Below are 7536 nucleotides of genomic sequence, written 5' to 3' on the forward strand. Positions count from 1 at the left end.
TGCTGTTTCCTACACGATATATACCGGCGGAGGCCGTGATGTACCTTAGGACCGCAGATATCGACATTTGCATAGGTGTCCAAATACTTATTGGTAGTTAGTGTATTATTTTATTTTTTAAACATCTTTTGCAATATTGTTAACATTTTTAACATCTTTTGATTTGGTGCCACCCAAATACTGGTGTTCTGGAACTGTGCCCCACTTGCCCATGCCCTAGTTTGGCCCTGGGCATTTATAAATTGAGAGCAAAAAAAGCGTTAAATTTAAGGATATTTAAAAATGAAAGCATTTCTTACACATGCATGTACTGAAAATTATTTCGGTACACAATGTTTAATTTTTGCTTATATAATAAAGCAGAAAATCTCTCTGTCTGGATGTCCGGATCCCTCTCTGTCTGGATGTCCGGATCTCTCTCTGTCAGGATGTCCAGATCTCTCTCTGTCTGGATCTCTGTGACACGCATAGCGCCTATTTTCCGAAATTTGGCACAAAATTGGTTCGAAGCATGGGGGTCTGCACTTCGAAGCAATTTTTCGAAAATTCAATTTTGTTCTTTTTCTTTTCCAATTTTAAGAACATTTAGCCGAGTAAATTACCATAACGTGGACGAGTAAATCACCAAAGTATCATAACGTGGAACCGTAAAATGGGCGAGCTAAGTGGCGAGAAATTCACTATCCATAATCTGTAAATATATACAGGCAAACCAAATGACCTTTTAATTTTCTACTACGGGCAAAGCCGTGCGGGTACCACTGGCTTAAAAATAAAATAAAAACGAGATTACTGTGGCATGATTAAAATGGCAGCTACATCTATGGACGCAGGTCGCAAAACATGTGCTGTGATCTAAGGCCCCTATAGTGGAGGAGCCGACGCATCCGCCATTTCGGAGCAAACTTGATCCAGTGCTTGGTAGCGAGAGCATTGCTGCTGATGTTTACATTTCTTTAGCATGTGTTAAATTGAGTCAAATAGGTGGTTGTTCGGCCGTTGATTGTGTAAACAGCTCCAAAAAAGGATTTCAGCTCTTCAGCCCAAGTAACATAAATCACGTTACATCACGTTGCTCTGAATCGTTGACATCACGTTACTGGTAACGTTGATAGAGCGAAAATATGTCTCGTTGCAAAACGCAAAAGCAACGGTTTTAGTAACGTTACATCAACGGTTTCAGTAACGTTACATCAACCTTTATTTATCACGTTACATCACGTTGCTTTTAAACGTTGTATTAAGATTCTTTTTTTTTTTTTTTTTTTCAAAGCTTGAATAAAGTTTTTTTTCTTGGTAAGAATGGAGGTGGGTTCATTGAAACCTTAATTTTTGATACAATAAGTATTCTGTATTTTTTGTTAATGCAATTACTGTTAATATACTTTTATAAAATCTTTGTTTTTTTCTTCTTTTTTTATAATTTATAAAATGTCTCATTCCGTTTAAAGGCGTTCGAGTATTCTCACACTGTTGCTTCTTTCACAATATTTTATAAGAGCATTCCTGACATTTAAAAATAAACAGAGCATAACATAGCATAGCCGAATTTACATCAATTAGAGTTCTATTAATAGTCAAAATTAACGATATTACTGCAAATTAAATAAAAAAATTTTTCATAAATAAATCCTTGAAAAAATATTATTATTTTTACTAAAGAACTCCAGAAATATTTTTCGAAAGGCATGAAAGTTTTGAAAAAATCCTCTTACATCAGAGCTTTAACAAAAATTTGAAGTATTATTACTAAAGATAATTTCAGTTATATGAAGAAAAAAGTTTCAAAAAATTGCTACAGTTATTTCGTCAAAATCATTCTGCAAAAAGCCGATTAAATGAGCAAAAAATGGTATCATTTATCGCTTTTATAGCTTATTAATGGAACATATCCCCAAGCTTCAGCATCTTTTTAAGAAATCAATGAATAAATACTCAAATAAAAACATCTAACATTATTCTTTCAAACAATATTAAAAATAAAAGTACGGTGGGAAAAATACTCAAACTCCGACCAACGACGGTTCATTAACTTCATAAAAATATGTAATAACACTTTTTTAAATTAAATAAGTATATAAACAATAATACACTAACAATAATACAAAGTACTTACCGCTAAAAGTGATGAGAGATCGCGATTGCGAAGTTGCAAACAATGGCGGCATAGCAAGCCAGAAGTTGTTTACTGAAAATGGCCACTAGGATTCGGAGGTTGTCGAAGGCGAGGCAAGGTGCAACGAAAAGTAACGATAAGTAACGTTTCTTTTGCAACTGTTTGTCAACGTTACAAATTTAAGAAATTTGTAACGTGATGTAACGTTTCAAAATTACGCTTTTTGTAACGAATCGGTAAAGCAACGTTATATCACGTTGTGCGGGAAACGGTAACGATGTTTCAACTAATTGCAACGTGATGTAACGATGACGTAACGTTTCAGTGTTACTTGGGAGATTTCTAGCAGATGCAGAAAGAAAAAAGAAATGGATAAATAATAGCGCGCGAAGTGACTGGCAGCCTGGGAACGACGCCAACTGTTTTTAAAATTTCGCCAATGCTCACCTTCGCTCTCCGACTATCTCGTTCCTTATTTGGCGTATGGTTGCCAATAAAGGTAGTTTTTCCTGTAGTACGCTTGCTCCAAAATGGCGGATGCGTCGGCCTCTCCAGTTATAGGGGCTCTACTGTGATCGAAACATCCTTGGTGACCACCTGTTTCTTGTTTTCCAGGTTCCTGACAATGATGGAATCCGGGAATGCCCAGTTCTACCCTGGAAGCTACCCCGGAGGAGTCGGAAACTACCCTGGAAATCGCTATCCTGGTGGCATCGGGGGGAACATAGGTGGCATTTACCCTGGCAACCGTTACCCTGGTGGAGGTGGCATTTACCCCCGGTACGGGTAAGCTGGAATGACCTCAAAGACAGAATGTCCTCCATCGCAGAAGGGTAGGCTATTGGTTTTTTAAAAAAAACTTTTGAGTAAATTCTTTTTAGTAGAGAGATTTCTTGCGTTTAAACCGTTTAAAAAATAAAAGAAAAAAAAATACAACATTCATTTGAATTTTGACGTCTTGAATCTTAATTATGTTTTTCTCAATGGGGTCGTTTCCAAAATTTTAAAAGTATTCTTTTCTGAAAGAGCATGCTTAAAACATAGGATCTGACCTTTTTTTTTTAATAATTTGTTTAAGTTTAATATTTTTAAAAAATTACTCAAATCGGTGCGCTTTCATTGTTTACATTGTCTGCGGATGACATCACAAATGATGAAATGCCATTCTGTGTTGCCATTCACAGAGCAAAATATTTAATTCGCATCTTTACTCACGTGTATTGGCAACGATGTGGTTTATAGCAAGTGTAGAACGCAATATTTAATTCGCTTCTTGATTATCACAACGTGGAAACGCGGAGAAAGATGTACCAAAGTGCATCATTTGTGACATCGTCAAGATCACACCTTGTTTGAAAAATCGGACATTTTTAAAATATTAACTAAAAAATGAGGAAAATAAAAGTATTTTCTGGGCCCATGTTATTATTATTATTATTTATTTATTTATTTATTTATTTATTTATTTTTTTGCTTATTCTATCAATATCAGTGACTAAATGTAGTACTTTTGACTGAAGGAAACAATCCCATTACGAATAGCGATAGGACCCTACTTGTTGTGTTTCTTTGTTTCTACAAATGGAATGGAAATGGAGAACAAATTCGCACCCATCGTATTATGACTAGTGATTTTCTAGATTAGGTAACACGAGGCGTATCCATTGAAAAAGTAATAGAGATTAGGATATGGTAATAAAGATGTCATTGTTATTATAGCCCCGTGCACTCATCATAAAGATATTTGCAGCGTACATCTTTATGACATTTTTATTTCCTATCTATCTTCTATGGTGGGAATCAGTAATCTAGAAATTTTGTATTCAGATGAATTTTTGCTGTTTAGATCATCTATACAGGGGTTTTCCCTAAAAAACCTTTACTGAATTGGCACGAAATTAATCACAATTATCACTGGAATATTTTGCACAAAAAAAAAAAAAACGGTTTTCCAATGCAAAATCTGCTTGAGTTAGGCCTGAAATGAACACAAACGGTTTGTAACCATGACGACGAAAATTGATCTCTATAAAGAAATATTTAAAAAACAAACTCACTTATTCTCGTCGTCATGGTCTTCTGAAAAATCAGATAACGTCCATTACGGTCAAGTGAGGATAATAAGCAGTTCTTGATCGATCAAAAAAAAAAAAAAAAAAAAATTAAAACCAAGATGCATATGACGGAAGGGAGGCGCTTTTTTAAGCCGGTGGTTCCGGGATTTATTTGATTGATGAACCCCGGAAATACGGAACTTATTTAATTAAAAAGTCCTGGAAGGAAAAACTTTTTAAATGTTTGCCATCATTTGCTAACGAAGAGGTTGCCAAATGTTTAAGATTCACGACATCCTTTGAAGAATTAGAATTTTCCTACGGCATCTTAATCGATCTCTATTGTATATATTAATTAATGGATACCATGGTCACGTAGTGGCACCCCTGGTTTCTCCCTGTGGCACTCCAGGTTTCCGCGGCACTCACTTTGGGAACTCTTGTACCTCTGGACATCCCAAAGACAATGTTTCTAAAGTTTTAAATTGCAGGATGGGCATATCATGAATATTTTTTTCTTATTCTATAACAATATTAGGAGCCATTCATTAATTACGTAAGGGTGATTTTTGCAATTTTTGACCCCCTTCCCCCTGTAAGGGTACGTAAGATTTTTCGAATCCCTCCCCCCTATTCTTACGTAAGATTCTATTTCGTTTTTCAAAATAATAAAATAACGAATCTTAGGTTACTGGAATCGTTATTAAATTCACTATTTTTAAATTAAATCTTTTCTTGAAAAAAATATTTACTAAAAAGTTGGAATCTGGACAGAATGTTTTTTCAACATTTCACTGTATGTGATGCGATACTAATTAAAAACAAAACATGCCTTACGTAGTGCGATTCTTTTTTTCGCTTTGCTCTATTCATTCTTTGTAAAACAAATAAAAAACATCTCATCCAAAAACGTTTTACCTTCCAAAATATTTTACAAAAGTTGTGTGTTAATTTTTTTAATTCCTTTTTCTAAATCAATACTATTTGAAAAAAAAAAAAAAAACACTTTTATTGCAAATCAACTACTCCTAGAATTTTGCATTCAAACTAAACTATTGAGGAAAAACAAGGGGTTCCGCAAAAAAATCCCACACTCTATTTATCCATTTATCAAAGAAATTAAGAAACGCTGTTTTAAAGACTTCCTATTGGGAGAAAATAAAAAGCACCAAATCGGCCAGGAAAGACTCCAGGTAGGACATAAACTTTATTTATTTATTTCAGAAGTAATGAAAGGAAGTGTCCTCATATAAATAATAGCCGATGATCGAGTAACCCGCGTGTTTCAACAATGAAACTCGCGCCACGGCATGACATTTTGATAATGTGTTTTGGTAATGTTTGACATACAGGGAAAGGCTTTATTTGGACAACTCTGAACTCGATTCGGTAACTTAACTGTTTTACTGTTAAGACTGTGTCATTTCAGGGCAATAAAGAAACGAAAAAGCGGTTAACTATGAACGCTACCTACTGGAGTTTCGGATTTATCCACTGGAGTTAGGGTTGCCATTTCAACTATCAAAATACCATCAAACAGGCAATTGCTTCGGTAAAATGTAGAAGAAGGGAAGCAATTTTCAGCCGTCATACCTTGATGGGCGACTTTCTAGTAATAAAGAATAATAGCTGCTTTGGTGCCAAATTGGTCAAGAAATGGGTTTGTAAAGAACAGATGGAAACTCCGAATGATTTAAAATAAGCGTATAGAAATGATAGAAAATTTCCGGGTTTAATTTTACTTCTTTTTTTGTGTTTTCCTATGTTATCTAGAAATGAAATAAAAAAAAAGTTTTGAATTTGACTTCTGCTCTCCTGCTGATATAGAGTACGATTAATAATAATTATTAAAAAAAAAAAAAAAAAAAAAAAAACTGTGACCCCCACTTTTCCCAATCAACTCTAATTTGAATTCTGAAACTTTGAATTCAAATTATGTTTTTCGCAATCACGAGTTGTGACAAGGCCCTACTCATTGAAGTTATTGTTTCTAGAAACGGCCCCCTTCTCCAAGCATATCCCTCCTTCTGGTTGGTTATGTGTGTAAAGTTGAGTGTGTGTGTGTGTGTGTAGGCTTAAGTGTGTGCACGTAGGTGTGCGTGTGTGTGTGTGTAAAGGCGCGCGCGTGTGTGAGTATGAATGTGTATGAGCATGCGTGTGTAGGACATGGACGCTACTGTCCAGCAGAAGTCGATTCTGGGGGACAGTACTCAGGACCAGAGGTGCCGCTCCGGTGGGCGGTGGTGCTGCAGAGGCCCCTAGTTTCTATTTCTATTTCTATTCAAGAGTCACAACTGACTACAACTGTATTTATGTCGAGGACTGCATACTAAGTGCCTTGCCTCCATTATTTTATATACCGATAGATGGCAGCACCATCACCGGATCGAACAGTTAGTGAGAATTTTGAACTAGCCCAGGAGCTAATAGCTACCTAGTACTAGCACCCCCAGAGGTATCGTTTCACTTGGAGGACATTGAGACCACGAGCATATTTAACGTCGCCCAGTCCCCATTATTGACGACGGTGGGTCTTCGAAGGCCCCTAGTTCAAGCTGAAAAAGGAACCACAACATCAAGGACGATCAAATGAGAACAATAAGCAATCGTGATTGCTCAAAAAAAAAAAAAAACACACACACACACACAATATATTTTATGTGTATTCTGTTTCTCTTTAGCCCGCGAGGTCCAGCTTGGATTAAACAATACTTCCTTTACTATGTAAAAGGAAGTGAAAGTTAGGTACCGTTTGACGCTTCAATAACCTGAAAACCGCATGTTTTATACTTAGCCCGACTTAGACGTACAGATGTAATCAATGCACTCATAATCATTTACTAAAAATTGGCTATTCATTTTTGCAGATTCAGGAACTCTGGGGCCTCCTGGAAAATCAACAGGTGATTCAAGCAACGCTTAACAAGGACATTTGCTTTTCTGTCTAGTTGCGGACTAATAAATATATTGTGTTTCATCTGCATTTGTTCATTATTTTTTTAAACCACAATAGCATGCTATTGTAATGTACCTACTACTCCAATTAGAAACGTGCTGATGTGTGCATCACATGACTTCCTTTTACTCCAATTTAATGTCATTTCCCCATTATTGCAATTTTATTGTGATTCAAGAGTTTACTCTCTAAATATCACCAACAGTGGCCAAATTGAAATCAGATTTTAAAAAAAAATCGCCAAATGTGTCCCCAAGTTGGCGATAAAACTTGGCGACCAAAAGACTGGCGATATATCGCCAAGCATCCGTCAGATTATAACACCACTTGAGTTTACGTCCAAATTCACAATGATTCCCCCCCAAAAAAGGGTAAAAAGTCCCCTTTAGAAGCACCCGAATGCAATCAAA

General features: G+C 35.9%; 1 long non-coding RNA gene across 1 annotated transcript; it reads left to right on the forward strand.

Moving 5' to 3' along the window:
- The first annotated feature begins 2734 nt into the window (after positions 1–2734).
- On the forward strand, positions 2735–7145 carry LOC129221978 (uncharacterized). Its single transcript, XR_008580558.1, has 2 exons — positions 2735–2949; positions 7038–7145. It is a non-coding gene; the product is annotated as an uncharacterized LOC129221978 (long non-coding RNA).
- Positions 7146–7536: the final 391 nt, after the last annotated feature.

Source organism: Uloborus diversus, chromosome 5, assembly GCF_026930045.1.
Source record: "Uloborus diversus isolate 005 chromosome 5, Udiv.v.3.1, whole genome shotgun sequence".
NCBI lineage: Eukaryota > Metazoa > Arthropoda > Arachnida > Araneae > Uloboridae > Uloborus > Uloborus diversus.